Source organism: Rattus norvegicus, chromosome 4, assembly GCF_036323735.1.
Source record: "Rattus norvegicus strain BN/NHsdMcwi chromosome 4, GRCr8, whole genome shotgun sequence".
Classification (NCBI taxonomy): domain Eukaryota; kingdom Metazoa; phylum Chordata; class Mammalia; order Rodentia; family Muridae; genus Rattus; species Rattus norvegicus.
Window position 1 is genome coordinate 103222390 of NC_086022.1, and position 20606 is coordinate 103242995.

The following is a 20606-nucleotide window of genomic DNA, read 5'->3' on the forward strand; positions in this document are numbered from 1 at the left end:
AGAACTCAAGAAGTTAGACCACAGGGAAACAAATAACCCTATTAAAAAATGGAGTTAGAGCTAAACAAATAATTCACAGCTGAGGAATGCCAAATGGCTGAGAAACACCTAAAGAAATGTTCAACATCTTTAGTCATAAGGGAAATGCAAATCAAAACAACCCTGAGATTTCACCTCACACCAGTGAGAATGGCTAAGATCAAAAACTCAGGGGACAACAGATGCTGGCGAGGATGTGGAGAAAGAGGAACACTCCTCCATTGTTGGTGGGATTGCAAACTGGTACAACCATTCTGGAAATCAGTCTGGAGGATCCTCAGAAAATTGGACATTGAACTGCCTGAGGATCCAGCTATACCTCTCTTGGGCATATACCCAAAAGATGCCCCAACATATAAAAAAGACACGTGCTCCACTATGTTCATCACAGCCTTATTTATAATAGCCAGAAGCTGGAAAGAACCCAGATGCCCTTCAACAGAGGAATGGATACAGAAAATGTGGTACATCTACACAATGGAATATTACTCAGCTATCAAAAACAACGACTTTATGAAATTCGTAGGCAAATGGTTGGAACTGGAAAATATCATCCTGAGTGAGCTAACCCAATCACAGAAAGACATACATGGTATGCACTCATTGATAAGTGGCTATTAGCCCAAATGCTTGAATTACCCTAGATACCTAGAACAAATGAAACTCAAGACGGATGATCAAAATGTGGATGCTTCACTCCTTCTTTAAAAGGGGAACAAGAATACCCTTGGCAGGGAAGAGAGAGGCAAAGATTAAAACAGAGACTGAAGGAACACCCATTCAGAGCCTGCCCCACATGTGGCCCATACATATACAGCCACCCAATTAGACAAGATGGATGAAGCAAAGTAGTGCAGACCGACAGGAGCCGGATGTAGATCGCTCCTGAGAGACACAGCCAGAATACAGCAAATACAGAGGCGAATGCCAGCAGCAAACCACTGAACTGAGAATAGGACCCCCGTTGAAGGAATCAGAGAAAGAACTGGAAGATCTTGAAGGGGCTCGAGACCCCATATGTACAACAATGCTAAGCAACCAGAGCTTCCAGGGACTAAGCCACTACCTAAAGACTATACATGGACTGACCCTGGACTCTGACCCCATAGGTAGCAATGAATATCCTAGTAAGAGCACCAGTGGAAGGGGAAGCCCTGGGTCCTGCTAAGACTGAACCCCCAGTGAACTAGACTGTTGGGGGGAGGGCGGCAATGGGGGGAGGGTTGGGAGGGGAACACCCATAAAGAAGGGGAGGGGGGGAGGGGGATGTTTGCCCGGATTCCGGGAAAGGGAATAACACTCGAAATGTATATAAGAAATACTCAAGTTAATTAAAAAAAAAACAAAAAAAAAAACAAAAAAAAAAAAAACAAAACAGAAAAAAAAAAAGAAGTTTGGATTGTGGAGGTAAGTGAAGTGGGTAGGAAACAGGCAACATTTATTGAGACCAAGTAGGGATCAGAGACTGAAAGAAAGGCCATCCAGAGACTGTCACACATGGGGATCCATCCCATATGCAGTCACCAAACCCAGTCACTGTTAGGGATGCCAAGAGGTACATGGTGACCGGAGCCTGATATAGCTGTCTTCTGAGAGGCTTTGCCAGAATCTGACAAATAGTGATGTGGATGTTTGCAGCCAACCACTGGAATGAGAACAGGGTCCCCAATGGAAGAGTTAAAGAAAGGACTGAGGTAACTGAGGGTGTTTGCAACCCCATAGAACAACAATATCAGCCACCCAGACACAACAGAGCTCCCAGGAATTAAACCAACAATCAAAGAGTACATACACATGGAGCAACCCATGGCTCCAGCCACACATGTAGCAGAGGATGGGCCTTGTCAGGCATCAATGTGAGGAGAGGCCCTTGATACTGTGAAGGCTAGATGCCCAGTGTAGTGGAATGCCAGGGTGGGGAGGCGGGAGGGACTGTGTGGGTGGGTGGGGAAGCAGCCTCATGGAGGCAGGGGTTGGGGGAATGGGATGGAGATTTCCAGAGGGAACACCAAGAAAGGGGATATCATTGATGTGTACACAAATAAAATAATCAATAAAAAAATAAAATGAAGTTAAAGAAAGAGAAACATTAAAAAGAAAATTTGGGGTTTTGGAGACAGGTTGCAGGTTAAGAACACTTGTTATTACAAAAGACTGAGGTTTGATTCTAAGCACTTACATGATGATTCTCACTCATCCCTATCTCCAGTTAGGGATTTTCACATAGTATGTATACATACATACATACATACATACATACATACATACATACATATACATATATACATACATGCATACTTACATGCATATATATCTAGATGTTAGCCCCCAGCTTCTGCTCCAGCTAAAATATCTCCTGCATGCTACCTCCATTCTGCCATCATGTACTCTTACTGAAAGCAGAAATGAACCTTTATTTGTAAGTTGCATTAGTCATGGTATTTCATTAGAGTAGAAGAATAATCAATAAAATGGGACAACCCATCAGGAGGATATTATAATTGCAAGGAGACACACACTGAACATGAATAATTGTATGTGGTCCATAAAACTTTCATTCCCTGCTGTATCCATTGTCTCTAAAGCCAGTGGATCTGTTTGTTTTTAAGGAATACATAAATTGTTTAAATGGGGCCTTGGCTTTTCCCTTTCATAAATGTTAAATTAACTCAGAAAAGAAGGATATGGAAGATAGAGTCTATCAACACAAAACATATCCTATGTTACTATGGAGTGATATTTCTATTGGTGTGTGTGTGTGTGTGTGTGTGTGTGTGTGTGTGTGTCTGTGTATGTGTGTGTCTATGTGTTTCTCTGTGTGTGTGTGTGTGTTTCTTTGTCTCTGTGTGTGTGTGTGTGTTTCTTTTTCTCTGTGTGTCTGTGTCTATGGCTGTCTGTGTGTCTGTGTCTCTGTGTCTGTGTGTAGAAAAGGGAAATTAGTGTAGGAAAGGAAACATGTTGGAGGGAACATGGAACAGAAAGAAGAGGAGAACAAGTGGAATGACTTAGTTAAGGTTATAATTGCTGTATTGAAAATCATGAAAAAAAGCCGCTTGAGGAAAGTGTTTATTCTGTTCATACTTCCAAATAATAGCCCGTCACTGACAGAATTAAGGGCAGAAACTCAAACAGGGCACAAACCCAGGAGCAAGACTGCATGTAGAAATCATGGAAGAGTACTACTTACTGGCTGATCCTTCTGGCTTGCTAAGCCTGATATCTTTTAGAATTCAAGACCACCAGCCTAGGTGTGGGCCTCTCTACACAGGACTGATTGAGCCTTGCCCCAGTGATCACTAATTAATAAAATTTCCTAAAATTGCCCAAAGAATGATCAAATGAAGCCACTTTCTCAATTGAGGTTTCCTCCTAAGATGACTCTAGCTTTTGTCAAGTTAACCTAAAAACTAGTCTGGATAGGGTATAAGTATGGTTTATAGATCATATATTTGAAAGAAGTTGCTCTTATGAAACTCAACATTGTGTATAATGAGTATACATGAGTAAATATAATTTGGAAAAAATTTTGGAAAGGCCCACAAGCTACAGAGTTTGGAAGTTCTGTATGAGTTCAAGAAAACAAAAGACATAACTCCTTCTAGATCCTCTAACTGGGAATGTAGGCTCCCTACATCAGCCCATTGAGTCCAGTGTTTGAATTCTGACATCCCAAACCATAAAATAATGAACTTCTCATGTTTAAGTTACAGGTATTTTGTAGTAAGTGATTGTAGAAGAAATAGAAAACTACTACAGAGACTTTTGTTTCATTTTGATGTAAGAACCTGTCACATCAATTGATATAGAAGACTGTGGTGGTTTGAAGAAAAATGACCCCCATAGATCCTTAGAGATACACACTATTAGTAGGGATGGCTTTGCTGGTGTACGTGTGGCTTTACTGAAGGTAATATATCATTGGGTGTGGACCTTGAGATCTCAGATGTCCAATCCAGGCTCAGTGTCTCACTCTCTTCCTGCTGCCTGCAAATCTTATTATGAAATTCTCAACTTCTTCTCCAGCACCATGATTGCCTACATTCACCCAGGATTTTTTTTTCACCGTGACAATGGGGGACTAACTTCCTCAATTGTAAACCATATCTGATGAAATATTCCGATATAAGAGTTGCTGCTGCCTTTGTGGTGATACTTCCTAACAATAAAATCCCTTACTGAAGCAGAGACATAGATTCATTAATTTCCATTGGCCTCTGTACCTTCTCATCAGGTACTGGGCATTTGGGCTCTTCAATAAATAGAGTAAGTGTGCAGTTCCAGGGTCAAGTGTGCAGTTCCAGGGCTGGGTCCTACAGAGAGCTGGTAAAATCACTAGAAGTGCTTTGGTGCTTTCCGGAGGCTGATCTTATCTTAGGGGACATGAATATCCTGTTCTTTTGATGTCCCATTGCATGCCTTGCAGTTTTCCTTTTGAATAATACATCTTGCTGTTTGTTGCTATTCTTAAATTGTTTTACTGAGGTGTTCCGTCCAGCAGGGGATGGAAGCATATGCAGAGACCCACACTCAAACATCAGGTATAGCTCAGAGAGCCTTGTGGAACAGTGGGGGACTTGACAAGTAGGCAATGTCAAGGACACCACAAAAAGACCTACAGAGCCAATTAATCTGGGCCTATGGTGGCTCAGAGACTGAACCACCAAACAAAAAGCATGAAGGGGCTGGACCTAAAACCTCTACACCTTTGAAACAGATGTGCAACTTGGTCTTCACATGGGTCTCCCAAAAATTGGAGCAGAGGCTGTATGACTCTGTTGTCTACCATTAGATCCCTTCTCCAACTGTTCTACCTGATTGGGCCTAAGTAGGAAAGGACTTCAACTTGATATCCCAGGGTGAGGGGGTATACAAGGAGCTTCCACTTCTCTCTGGAAGAAGGAGGTAATAGGGGGAAGAATTTGTAAAGGTGGAATGGGGAGGAAAGAATGGAGATCTGTTGCAGTAAGATTAAAACCGTACATTTGTTATCAATTCCTGTGAGCTGGATCTGCTCCCTCACTACCTTTTCTACTCTACCATGTGGTCCACAAGCCACCCTCTCCCAGCTGTCTCCCTTTTAGCCACCATCTTTGCATTGTCCTCTAGGCATTAGTTACCACACTTGGCACAAGTCACACATCTCATTATGTGGGCCCTTGAGCACTCTTACTCCATGCAGGCAACAGAAGCAGATTCACATGCTCCAACTGTCTCTCAACCATTTCTTTCACACAATGCCCTCTTTAGCCAAATAAATCAAAGTTCCAGAAGCTTGTAATTTAGCAATTAGATTTACCTGTTAAATGCCCAATCCACAATACAACCACACAACAAATTCACTGCCAATTAATAAAGATTTAAACTGCCCATCTAGAACAGACAGAAGCAAGCCAGTCCACCTGGATCTGGATCATCCTGCTCTGTTGTCTCCATCTTGATCCCTCCCTTCACCCTGCTCCTCTTCCTCCTCCCTCCTTCCTAGACATTTTCCCTGCCTGCCCTTCCTTCTTATCCAATGATTGGCTATGACTTACTCTGGACCCACCTTGCTGCATAAAGGCATCATTCTACAGAGATGGTGCAGTGATGAGGGTGTAAAGTGAATAAAAAATAAATTAGTGGAAGAGAAAAAAAGAAACTAAAATTGCCAATAGGGGGCAATATGATGGTATGCCTGGTTGTCCAAGATTTCCAGTCACACTTCTCTCCTGCATTTTAATTCTGTTTTTCGCATCACAAGGACCACAACAAATCCTCAAAAAAAATTAGAGATAATTTTGCAAGGATCAACAGACTACTTGGCATTAGCAATTCTTGGTACCCAGAACAAAAAGTTAACTTGAATATGAGATTCTTAAATGCAGCAACTTCCTTTCATAATCACCAAAGTGTATGGACTCCAGGGAAGGTCAATATCACAAGTGAAACAGCATGAGAGTTTACATGGCTGAACTCAACTGAACGCTTCCTTTTTTGCTCTTGCACATAGAGTCTATTTTCAGACTGCGACTGACTACTCAATATCCAAGACAAAAGGCAATTTTGGAAGGAATTTTCCTATATTCATTCAGAAAAAATTTAAAAAATTCATCCCTTCTTTATCTAGATTCACAGTGATGATCCTCCCAAAAGAATATAAAGGCAAGAATATTATCATGAGCTCAAAGATATCCTTGGATAATATCAAGCTTTAGGCTACTCCAAGCTTCTCCCAATAATACTGTCTTAAAATATCAGAAATAAATATTGTTCTATGTTGAGCTAGAGAGATGCCTCAACAGTTAAGAGCACTGACTGCTCTTCCAGAGGTCCTGAGTACAATTCCCAGCAATCACATGGTAGCTCATAACCACCTGTAATGGGTTCCAATGCCCTTTTCTGGTGTGTCTGAAGAGAGGAACACTGTACTCACAAAAAATAAATAAATCTTAAAAAATATTGTTCTCTAAATTTCTTTCTGATGATCACAAGAAAATTTTCCCATCACAAATTTTTTGAGTATGAGGAAGATAGTGTCTGTGGATAAGAAACAAACTCTAAGATAATTGGAAGGTGGTAAGTATTGGGGCAAAAATTTTCTCCTGCTCTGCTATCTTCTAGTTCTAAAGGTCAGTTTCTTTATTATCATCCAAAACTCTGAAATCATCAATTGTTTCAAAACTTTGATTAAAAATAAAACAAAGGATAATTCTTAAAAAATAGATTGCAAAAAAGAAATGATTTGTAAACCTGATATACGTGTGTGTGTCTGTGTGTGTGTGTGTGTGTGTGTGTGTGTGTGTGTATAATGCATCAGTATATGTAAATAAGAATGACAGTTAATAAATAAAAAACAATTCATCAGAAATTTCATGTGTGGCCTATGCTGGGAGCTGACCTTGTGATACAGCTCTCTTTGCACAGATCCAGTCTGCAGAAAGCCAGTCTTCAGGAGTGCTGACACACCTGAGAGCACAGGTAAGACAACCATTTCTGCATCAAGAGACCCTTCTGGAGCCCTCAGGACATAGAAACCGAGGAGCAGTCTGAGACAGGATCCTGGTTTCTGCCTGTGCCAGAGCTGACTCTGTGCCACAGCTCTCTGTACCCAGATCTTTTGGGGAAAGAGCTGGATTCTCAGAAGTGACAACTATTCTGTGAGCACCGTAGAGACCACCATTTCTCCTCACATTCCTGTGCCAAGAGGAACCAACCTGGAGTCCCTTAGACACAGGAACAGAGGAGCAGTTTGGGAAAGGATCCTTCCAGTTACTACATGTGCCCAGAGTAGAACCTGTGAGAGAGCTCTCTATACCCAAATCCCTACTGAAGAAAGCTGAACTCCAGGAGTGCTGATACACAAGCTTACATGAGGGTCAAGCTCCTGTCAGAGACAGAAGGACCAGCTAACATCAGAGATAAGCAGATTATGAAAGGCAAAGGAAAATACCTAAGCAAGAGAAACCAATTCTCCTGGCATCATCAGAAAACAGTTCTCACACGAAAGCAAGTCCTGGATAACCCAACACAAAAGAAAAGCAAGATTTTGATTTAAATTCACAATTTGTGATGATTTTAGTAGACTTTAAGGCAGACATAAATAACTTACTTAAAGGAATACAGTATAACACTGGTAAACAAGTTGAAACCCTGAAAGAGGGAACACAAAAATCCCTTAAAGAATTATAGGAAAGCACAACCAAACAACAAAAGGAATTGAAAAAAAATCCAGGATCTAAAAATGGGAATAGAAACAATAAAGAAAACACAAAGAGAGACAAACCTGGAGATAGAAAACCTAGCAAGGAGATCAGGAGACATAGACACAAGCATTACCAATAGAATACAAGAGATAGAAGAGAGAATCTCAGCGGCAGAAGATACCATACAAAACATTGAAACAACAGCCAAAGAAAGTGTAAACACAAAAAGTGCCTTACCCAAAACATCCAAGAAATTCAGGACACAATGAGAAGATCAAATTTAAGAAAAATAGGTGTAGAAAAGAACAAAGATTCCCAGTAAGGGCCAGTAAGTATCTTCAACAAAACTATAAAAGAAGATTTCCCTAACCTAAAGAAAGAGATGCCCATAAGCATACAAGAGCCTAAAGAACTCCAAATACATTGGACCACAAAAGAAATTCCCCCCATCATATAATGCTCAAAACACCAAACACACTAAACAAAGAAAGAATATGAAAATCAGTAAGGGGAAAAGGTCAAGTTAAATATTAAGGCAGTCCTATCAGAATTACACCAGACTTCTCACCAGAAACTATGAAATCCTGAAGATACTGGGCAGATGTCATACAGACCAAAAGAGAACACAAATGCCAGCCCAGGTTACTTTTTCCAGCAAAACTCTCAATTAACATAGATGGAGAAACCAAGATATCCCATGACAAAACCAAATTACACAAAAACTTTCTGAAAATCCAGCCCTACAAAGGATAATATATGGAAATCTCCAATACAACGAGGGAAACTATATCTTAGAAAAAATAAAAGGGTAATCTATTTTTAACTAACCGAAAAAAAGAGAGCAACACAAACATAATAACAAAAATAAAAGGAAAGAACAATCATTGGTCCCTAATATCTCTCAACATCAATGGACTCATTTCCCTAATAAAATGACGTACACTAACAGGATGTATATGTAAAGAAGACCCAACATTTTGCTGCATACAAGAAATAAAACAAAGAAAGATACTACCTCAGAGTAAAAGGCTGAAACACAATTGGCCAAGCATATGGTCCGAAGAAACAAGCTGGAGTAGCCTTTCTAATATAGAATAAAATCGAATTTGAAACAAAAGTTATCAAAATAGATAAGGAAGGACACTTCATATTTAACACAGAAAAAAATCCACCAAGATGAAACCTCAAATCTCAATATCTATGCTCCAAATGCAAGGTCACCTACATTCATAAAAGTAACTTTACTAAATCTCAAAACACACATTGCACTTCAACAATAATAGTGGGAGACTTCAACACACTACCTCATCAATGGACAAATCATGGAAACTGAAACTAAACAGAGACACAGAGAAATTACCAGAAGTTATGAACCAAATGGATTTAACAGATACATATAGAACATTTCATCCTAAAACAAAAGAATATACCTACTTCTCAGCACCTCATGGTACCTTCTCCAAAATTGACCATACAATTGGAAACTAAAAAGGCCTCAGCAGATACTGGATGATAGAAATAATCCCATGCATCCTATCAGATCACCACAGAATAAAGCTGGTCTTCAATAACAACAAAAATGACAGAAAGCCCACGTACACAAGGAAGCTGAACAACACAATACTGAATGATAACATGGACATGAAAGAAATAAAGAAAGAAATAAAGAATTTTTAGAATTTAATGAAAATGAAGGCACAATATACCCCAACTTATGGGACATAAGGAAAGCAGTGCTAAGAGGAAAACCCATAGCACTGAGTGCCTCCCAAATGAAACTGGAAAGAACATATACTAGCAGCTTGACAGCACACCTAAAAGCACTAAAATGAAAAGAGGCAAATACACCCAATAGAAGATGATGGCAGGAAATAATCAAACTCAGGGCTGAAATCAACTAAGTAGAAACAAAAAGAATATAAAAAGAATCAACAAAACCAGGAGCTCGTTCTTTGAGAAAATCAAAAAGGTAGACAAACTCTTAGCCAAACTTACCAGAGTGCACAGAGAGTATCCAAATAAAATCAGAAATGAAAAGGGAAATATAACAACAGAAACAGGAAATGAAAGAATCATCAGATCCTACTATAAAAGCCTATACTCAACAAAAGTGGAAAAATCTGGATGCAATAGACAATTTTCTAGACAGATACCAGGTACCAAAGTTAAGTAAGGATCAGATAAAACATCTAAAAAGTAACATTACTCCTACAGAAATAGAAGCAGTCACTAAAAGTCTCTCAACCATAAAGTCCCAGGACCAGATGGGTTTAGTGCAGCATTCTATCAGACCTTCATAGAAAATCTCAAACCAATGCTGTCCAAATTATTCCGCAAAATAGAAACAGAAGGAGTACTACCCAATTTGTCCTATGAACCCACAATTACACTTATAACTAAACCACACAAAGACCCAATGCAGAAAGAAAACTTCAGGCCCATTTCCTTTATGAATATCAATGGAAAAAATACTCAATAAAATTCTCGCAAACCAAATCCAAGGACACATCAAAACTATCATCCATCATGATCAAGTAGGCTTCATCCCGGGGATGTTGGGATGGTTCAGTTTATGGAAATCCATCAACATAATCCACTATATAAACAAACTCCAAGAAAAAAAATATGGTCATCTCATTAGATGCTGAGAAACCATTTGACAAAATTCAACACCCCTTCATGTTAAAAATCTTGGAAAAGTCAGGAATTCAAGATCGATACATGAACATAGTAAAAGCAATATACAGCAAACCAGTAGCCAATATCAAACTAAATGGAGAGAAACTTGAAACTATCCCACTAAAATCAGGCACTAGACAAGGATGCCCACCCTCTCCCTTCCTATTCAATATAGAACTCGAAGTCCTAGCCAGAGCAATCAGACAGCGAAAGGTGGTCAAAGGGATATAAATCGGAAAGGAAGGAGTCAAAATCACTATTTGCAGGTTATGTGATAATATAGTTAAGTAACCCCAAAAGTTCCACTAGAGAAATACAAAGCCTGATGAACAACATCAGCAAAGTGGGTAGATATAAAATTAACAAGTCAGTAGCCTTCCTCTCCTCAAAGAATAAACAGAATCAGCAAGAAAATAGAGAAATGACACCCTCCACAATAGTCACAAATAATAAAAAGTACCACAGAATGACTCAAAACAAGCAAGAGAAAGATATGTATGCCAAGAAACATAAGTCTCTTGAAGAAAGAAATTGAAGAAGATCTCAGAGGGTGGAAAGATCTCCCATGCTCATGGATTGGCAGGATTAATATTATAAAAATATCCATTTTCCCAAAAGCAATGTAAGCAATCCCCATAAAAATTTCAACTCAATTCTTTGTAGTGTTAGAGCAATTTGCAAATTCATTTGGAATAACAACAAACCCAGGATATCAAAAACTATACTCAACAGTAAAAGCACTTCTGGGTGAATTACTATCCTCAACTTCAAGCTGTATTACAGAGCAATAGTGATAAAAAAAAAAAAGCTATATGGTATTGGTACGGAGACAGGCAAATAAATCAATGGAATATAACTGAAGAACCAGAAATGAACCCAAATTCCTATGGTCAGTTGATCTTTGACAAAGTATCTAAAACCATCCTGTGGAAAAAGGATAGCATTTTCAACAAATGGTGCTGGTTCAAGTGGAGGTCAGCATGTAGAAGAATTCAAATTGATCCATTCTTATCGGCCTGTACAAAGCTCCAACCCAAGTGGATCAAGGATCTAAACATAAAGCCAGATACACTCAAACTAATAGAAGAAAAAGTGGGGAAGAGCCTCAAACACATGGGCGGGGAAAATTTCCTGAAGAAAACACCAATGGATTATACTCTAAGATCAAGAACTGACAAATGGGACCTCATAAAACTGCAAAGCTTCTATAAGGCAAAGGACACTGTCATTAGGACAAAATGGCAACCAAGAGATTGGGAAAAGATCTTTACCAATCCTATACCTGACAGAGGACTAATATCCAATATACACAAGGAACTCAAGAAGTTAGACTCCAGAGAACCCAATAACCCTATTAAAAATGGGGTACAGAACTAAACAAAAATTCTTAACTACTGGCTGAGATTCACCTAAAGAAATGTTCAAATCCTTAATCATCATAGAAATGCAAATCAAAACAGCCCTGAGACTCCACCTTATACCAGTCTGAATGGCTAAGATCAAAAACTCAGGTGAAAACAGATGGTAGAGAGGATGTGGAGAAAGAGGAACACTCCTCCATTGTTGGTAGGATTGCAAACTTGTACAACCATCCTGGAAATCAGTCTATTAGTTCCTCAGAAAATTGGACATTGCACTACCTGAGAACCCAGCTACACCTCTCCTGGACATATACCCAAAGATGCTCCAACATATAACAAGGAAACATGCTCCACTATGTTCATTTCAGCGTTATTTATAATAGCCAGAAGCTCAAAAGAACCCAGATGTACTTCAACAGAGGAATGGATACAGAAAATGTGGTACATTTACACGATGGTGTACTACTCAACTATTAAAAACAATGACTTCATGAAATTCATAGGTAAATGGATGAAACTAGAATATATCATCCTGAGTGATGGAACCCAGTCACAATGAAACACACATGGTATGCACTCAGTGATAAGTGAATATTTGCTCCAAATCTCAGATTACCCAAGATACAATCAACAGACCACATGAAACTCAAGAAGAAGGACCACCAAAGTACAGATGCTTCAGTCCTTCATAGAAGGGGAAACAAAATATTCATTGGAGGAAATACGGGACAAAGTGTGTAGCAGAAACTGAAGGAAAACCGCCCAAAGACTGCTTAACCTGGGAATCCTCCCAATTGACAGACTCCAAATCCAGACACTAAGGAGTATGTTAAGAAATGCTTGCTGGCCTGACCCTGATACAGCTGTCTCTTGAAAGGCTCTGCCAGAGCATGACAAATATAGAGGTGCACGCTCATAGCCAACCATGGAACTGAGAACCAGTCCCCATTGGAGGAGTTAGAGAATGGATTGAAGGAGCTGAAAGGGCTTTCAACCCCATAAGAAAAACACCAAAACCCAAGAGTCCCCAGGGACTAAAGCACCAGCCAAAGAGTACACATGGACAGACCCATGGCTCAAGCTGCATTTGTAGCAGAGAATGTCCTTGTTGAGCACCAATGGCAGGAGGAGCCCTTGGTCCTGCCAAGGTTTGACCTCAATCTGTAGGGAAATGTCTAGGCGGAAGAGACAGGAAGGAGTTGGTGCATGGGCAGTGAAACACCCTTATAGAAGAAGGGGGAGGGGAGATTGGATAGGGGATTATGAATGGGAAACCAGGAAGGAGATAACATTTGAAATATAAATTATATATAATATATATATATATATATATATATATCAAAACAAAAACAAAGCAAAATGAGAGTAGTAATACTAGCTGCAGCAAGAAAATCTGGTCAATACCAGTTTCTCTGGTTGAGGTTGACAAAATTTTCTAAGACAGTCAGCATTTGGGAATCTCGCTCTTGTGCCCAGAGTTTTTCCACTTTTCCTTTGAATGTTATCAATAAAGTGAAGAGGTAACATGTTCCCTCCCCCATTACTTACTGTTGGCATGAAGGACTGCTGAGGCTTAGCTAATGTTAGGTAGGAATGACCTTCGAATTTCAATTTTGTGTAGAAGCAACATTCTATTCTGAGAGGTAGTTAAAATCTAAGAACTGGGCTGGAGATACTGAGGCTGGAAAAGAACCAGTCTAGCAAAAAGTCACTTTGGATTTGATTTCTAGCACATTGCAAAACAGGAACAATATGCATATCATCAGGTATGTTTCTGGGTTGAACTTAAAAGTTATCTATTTCTAGTGATCTGGTATCCCCGAGTATTTAGCAAGTTAAAAGATAATGGTTGCTTTGTATTTATGCAGCAGAGGAGGGATTATCTAAAAAGCTGAAGTTGTCCTCTCTGAAAGCTTAGGCATTGCACAGACTAGACCTGTGACTTTCTTTGAGAGATTTAACTTTCCTGAATCTCTTGCTTCCCCATGGTGAGAAAACTGTGTGGATTACACAACCCAGTTCCTACCTAGCCCATTTAAGTGAAGAATGACTTAAGTACTACTAGTATGAGTGAAGAACTTACCCATACTTAAAAATTCATTTCAACAAGTAGCATGCACTTCTCAGAACAGTGTTTTAAAGGATTCTCTTGAATCAATTATATTTTGCTCTCCTGAGATCATGGGCTGGTATTTGCTCACCTGAAATCCTGGCTTCTTTGCTATAAGTTGCTTTTAAAGTGTAAAATAGTAATAATAACTACATTTACTAATCATACAATTATGAACATTAAACACGTAATTGTATGTACAAAAAAAAGAAAAGAAATTTCATGTGCACAACCAAACATATAATTTCCCTCTTTTCCTCCTGCCCATGACAATGTTTTGAATGTATGAGAGAGAGAGAGAGAGAATCTTTTTCTCCTTGCTAAGTTCACTGAATTTTCACTATCTACAGGAGAAAGGCCATTTTAATACTTGTTTCCACTGTTGTTATAGTTTATCTGTTAAAAAAAATACCAACTCTCTTAGGCTAGCTCTGCTGTGTGCTTTAACCGTAAAAGTCATTGAAGACCCTTGTTTTTCCTATTGCTCTGATCAAACGTCGTGATGAAAAGCAGGTTTAGGAGGAAAGTGTTTCTTTAAGCTACATTCTACAGTTTATACTCCATCACCGAGGAAAGGCGAGGCAAGAATTCAAGACAGAAACCTGGACATAGGAATTCAAGCAGACGCTATAGAGGAATGCTTACTGGCTTCTTCCTCATGGAATCCTCATCCTGTCTTATAATAACGCATAACCATTTGTTCAGGGCACTATTCACAGTGGTTTGGGCCCTCACACATTAATCATTAATCAAGAGAATACCTGACACCCTTTCCTACAGGACAGCCTCATATGGACATTTTCTTCATTGAGAATCCCCCCTATCAAATGATGCTAGCTTGTGTGAAGTTCAAATTAAACTAACCAGCACTTCTGATAGTTGTAGGCTGAAAGCTGTTTCTTTATACGTACTAGCAAAAGAAAACCAAAAAAAGTGGTCATTTTCCTCCTCTTAAGGACTAATGAAACTGCATACTTAATACCATCATGTTTATACTGCTGTCTTAAGATTGTAGGGATCTGTGGACCCTGTCTCCTTACAGATTCAGATTTGTCTAGACTCCTGAACCTTGTTACAAAGAACACAGGCATATTCTAGTGGTTTCCCTTCAAATGTACCATAATACCATGGTGCTTAAATTAAATTCTCTCCTCTCTCTCTCTCTCTCTCTCTCTCTCTCTCTCTCTCTCTCTCTCACACACACACACACACACACACACACACACACACACACACACACACAGTTTTCTTCCACATAACTTCTTTCACCAGGAAATTTGTATAGTGTTTCCTGTGGGGTTAACTCCCTCAAAAGTCTCAAATAAAAGTATAGCTTCATTCTTGTCTTGACTAATTAGACAGAGATCACTGTGTTAAAAGTCTTATGCAACACAGTGACACAACTAAACACCATCACATATGTATGTATGTATGCATGCATGATGTGTGTGTGTGTGTTTGTAAATGCTTCTGTCTACCTTTGAATAAAGTTCCATTAACATGCACATATGTTATCATTTGTGGGAAATATACAACTTAACTTTCTATTTTCTATCCTTAATAATTTTCCTTCTTCAAAGAAGCTGAAACAACTTCTCAATATTGGAGACCACATAGAACTGTCAGTTAGACAAAAATGGCAGGATGATAGAAAAGAAAATGAAAAGTAAACCTTCTGGTTGGGAATGCAACAAAAATACAGGGTGTGTGCACGGAGCCATATTGGATTTGGGCCTAGCCGCTTTTTGAGTGCATGGCTCAAAGTGACTAGGTAACTCTGGGCTGTTTGGCCACAGAGACTCACCCCTAAGATGACTGCATTAAGTCTTAAGAGTGTTGAATGAAAGCCTCTCCCATGAATTTACCGCACAGGAAGACAACATTCAAGGGATGCCTCAGCTCCCTTAGCAGATACCTGTTACCTCCTGAATCAACACCCAGTGTCTCCACGGCCTGACCTCATCGTCTACCGCCTGATCTCTTTGCCTCCAGCTATCACTGCCTGTATCCACACCTCCCCCTCCTCGGTGTTTCATAAAGGACACTCCCCCTACCTGAAAGCCTTAAAAGCTGGAACATTCACCCCAGTAAACAAGACCTTGACAACAGAACTTTTGCTTGGTCTCCTTCTTCTCTTCACCCACATTTTGGCCCACAGGTAGAAAGCCTCTTCGGGACCCTGAATAACTGGGTCCCCGCTGGCGGTGACAGGTGTGGGGGGTATCTTCTTCAGAAGCAGCTACTTAAGAGACAGTGAGAAAAGAGATTTGGCTATACAAACACCCAGAGCCCTTTCCGCATGCACTGGGCCTTACATTTTATAAAAGACAGAGGGCCTGGAATGCCGAAGACCTTGTGAAAGCTCATCCTTATAAAAAAAGATAAATGATCTATAGAGGCCAGCATTGACCTGAGACTGCCAGATTTCGAACGTCTATCAGTAAGTGTGAGGTTTATACTAAGTTAAATAGGAACTTGTGGGACAATGGTCACAATAAATTCAGATTTTCACTGAGTACATTTTAGTCAATGTTGTGTTGTGTTGACAACAAAGAGTAAAAATGTGGAGGCTCTTATCAGATACAGGTGAACTGTTATTTTGTTTTTCCTATCCTTAATCTGAATTATTAGAGAATATTGATTGTAATGCCTGGTACAGGAAACCTAGTCAGGAGATCATGTTTGTGTAGGTTACAGACTTTAAAAGAGAACCTACCATTGTAGTTTTCTGAATGGTATGCCATCAAACTGCTTTATATGTCGGGAGCTATAATGGGACAAGCTAATAACAAACAGGTGATCATCCTGAAATGACCAGCCTCGGATTATTATATAATCTGTGAGTGGTTCACCTTTATTAAGCAAGGCTGTAAGGGATTCATTTTTAGAAAGATTCCTGCTATTAAAATTCTTTTCCTGTTGTTATTATTAGACATATATAACAATCATTAAGTAACAACACACTCCTTTGGAGCAGATCTTTGTAGATCTATGAAGATGTATTGTCTTGTAGTGATGCTATATAGACAAATAGATGACTTCTTTAGTCTTAATGGTGATGCTATAAGAATTCCTATAATTATGTCTATGATTGTTAAGCTCTTTTATAGTGGGACTGCTATTAAGTCTCTTTCTGATAGTCAAATTTATAGTGAGAACTCTGACAGTCTCCCAAGTGTCACTAGTTAATTGCTCTTAGATAGTAGCCAGACTTTCTCCTACTCAGAGCACATTCCAAGAGGTTGTAAAACAATTAACCAAAGGCCATAAAAAGGGATCTAATGATTTATTATAGGTGCTAGGACAGAGGATAAAATATTGACTGGGTTTATCTATGAAAAACTTCACTTCTAACTTAGTTATGGTTTTAAACTTTCAGTGAACCTGTGGAGCTGAGACAGGTGATGGATGGTTAGCCAGATAATTATTCCTGATGGAGATGCATGTAAACATTCTCTGTTGTAAACTTCTATTTCAATTTCTGATTTAATCTTTCATATGAACTTGTGATGAACTTTGTAACATGTGATTATGTATTCTGAAAGTTGTTTAAGTGCAGAGGACAAAGAGAAGATACACAGAAGGACTGAGCTGGAGAGGGACTGAGTTGAAGAGTCAGGTTTGATCTAAGGAGAACTGAGCTAAGTAGAACTGAGCTAAAAAGTTCTGGGCTGAGAAGAAATGCAGAGAGGAATAACTTAGAGATTATTGGTAACATGAGAGAGCAATATGCAGAATGCAGAGGAAAAGAGGAAAAAAGAAGAAGCTGGAGAGAGCAGAAGAAGCAGGCAGGTTTTTCCTTACCATGGGACAGAACGGGTAATTTCTCAAAAGCAGTGCAGGGTTAGTCTTATTAAAAGGAACAAGACTTTTTCTCTTACAAAATTTGATTGAATTCACTTAGCATTTAAAGGGGATAAGCAATTTCTTTCTCTATGCAATAAAGATTGAACTCATCTTTCATCCAAAATGAGTGAATTCTTTCTGCACCGGTGCTTGCTCTTTTGCTCTATATCCATATGTAAGTATGAATGTGTGTGTAAGTATGTAATTGTGAGAATGTATGTAACAACTGATTTTGAATGGAAATGTATAAATGCACGTTTATGAATCTGTGTGTGAAATTATATATGTTTATGCATATTTGGCTATGTAAAGTCTTTCCTTCTGCAAGTGCTATTCACTTCTCTTTGTTCAATAGAAGTTTATTGCTTCAAACTTCCCCTAGCCTGAAAAGCAAGAGGCATAGGGACAAAAGGGAAAAGGCTCTAGCAATTAATCCTCTACTTTATCTCCTGCTGTTTTAGAATAAAGTGCTAAAAGCCAGAGACTGCAGTCTCTGGCTTCAGAGGAACAGAGAAGGCGGGTCAGTTACAGTAGCAGAGCATAGTGACTTAGACATAGATAGGTAAATCAGTTACAGTAACATAGTAACTTAGACTTAGATAAATAAACTTATTATTATACAGCAACCCTAAATATCTCGTAAGACAAAGTCTTACCCTCCACCGACGCTATTCCCCCTCAGCTGCCTCAAGAAGAACCAACAGGAGAAAGAAGACTAATGTCCGGGCTGGTCCCGGGCACTTATATTTAACCGTGTAGATTGGTGCTATTCCTAGGATTCACTCTAGAAGGCTGTTTTGGCAATAAATAGGGGTTAAAGTAGAGTCTCACAACTGGTTAAAGTATTGAGAATAAGTGACTGTAGAATTCTCATTCCTAATGGGATGTCTCACATCCTACAGCTTAGGGACAGCTCAGGAACATTCATGAAAGAAGAAACAAAATGAACATAAGGATTGGACATTGTGAAGGAGTACTGTGCAACAGTGGCTTTTGGGACTGACTTAGCCATTGCACTCATGACCAAACTGTCGCTGTGGTTATTTGCACCAGATTTGACCCATCACAATTTTCTCATGCTTTTCTCAGGCAAGAGGAGGGGCTCATGTGGCCTTATTCTTCACTGAAAGTCAATGAGTAAGTAATGAATGTTGGAAAGGACAGATGTGATTTTCTTGAGCAGTGTAACCCATAATCCAGAAAAGAAGTTGCAGTCATAAAATATCCACAATTAAACTCAGAAAACAAAAGAACAGCAAATTCACAACAAGAAGCTTTAAAAAAGAATCTTTTGCCTGGAAATAGGAGAGGAAAAATGAAACCAATGACAGTGAAGTATTCAAAATTCCATATATACATGAATGACAATATCAAATAAAAATAATAAATGTATGTTCTGAACAATATCCAGTCCCACATATGCACTTAGCATTTAGCAGTTAGCATTTGGTAACTTATTCTAATGTTATGTACAAAGAACTCTGCTTACACAAATATACCTGACCCTGTAGTCAACACATTGTTCCCAGTACATGTAGTCAAGCTGCACTTTGGATCTTTCTCCAAAAGGATTTGGCAGCTAGAATGCCAGAAATTGTACCGGGTTATTGAATTGGATATGACCTATTCACAGGACCCCTTAAAATATACATTTAAACCAAATGAAAGATTAATCAAAAAGACTCATGACATAAATAGTACTTGATTTTAGAAGAGGCTCCAATACCAGCTATCAGGATAAAGAAGCCATGATGCAAAAAAATTAATAATAATTATAAGAATATTAAAATATATTAATAGATATGTATGTAGATATTGCTAGATATCAAGATAGATTAGATAGATAAAAGATAGATAGATAGATAGATAGATAGATAGATAGATAGATAGATAGATAGATAGATAGAGCGAGCGAGCGAGCCTAATAGCCTTTCAGTTTAGACTTTAAGATATCCTGAGCTGGGGGGCTGTGGGGGAGAGGAAAACAAAAGATATCCTGAGCAGAGATCCCTGCAATGTCATTCCTATTTACGTAGGGTGTTAGGCTTGAGAATTAATGAACAGCTAAGTTAATGGTTGTTCAAGAATAATTGATGAACTTCATGCTATGAGAATATTCAGAGACTTATAAAGATGTTATATTCTCAGGGAGCTCATGGCCTGAGATGTTGCTGACATTCTATATATGGGTGTCATTGTATTACCATGTTTCCTTCCCACCACCATCATCTGCCTATCAAAGATAGAAAATAGTTTATACCAGTTGCTCACCTAATATGTTGGCCACCCTCCCACTGGTTGTTGCCATATCAATTTGTCCACTAAACAATTTGCTCATGACTCCCTGTGGACGACCTTTTCTTCAAGTATAAAAGATAGCTCAGTTCTCTTTTGTCTGCAGTGTTTGAGCTCTCATAATGAGGTTATTTCTGCATAGCCACGGTGCTAATGCTGATGGTCCTAGGTGATATCAGAGATGAAGAAGGCACTGTGTTAGGTCTAGGGCTATGCTGTTTTCTGTGTGTCTTCTGTTCATATGTGAAATGAGCAGGATTTATCTTGTAAGTGTTATGAAGTTAAATCATTTAGGAGAGGTTCAAAAAGATCAAAGAGCCTATTTAAATTATGAATAGCTATTTTTTTATATTTAGTTTTAGACTTTTCCAATTTATTGAAAATAGAATATTTTTTCATACTGGACATACTGATTATAGATATCCTTCCCTCTACTCCATGCATTCCTTCCCCATATGTCCTCCTATCCAGGTCTACTCTCTTTCTGTCTCTCATCAGAAAACAGCAAGATTCTAACAGATAACATCCAAACTTGACAAAATAAAATGTAATCAGATGAAGCAGAAACTATCATATCTAAAATGGACGCAACAA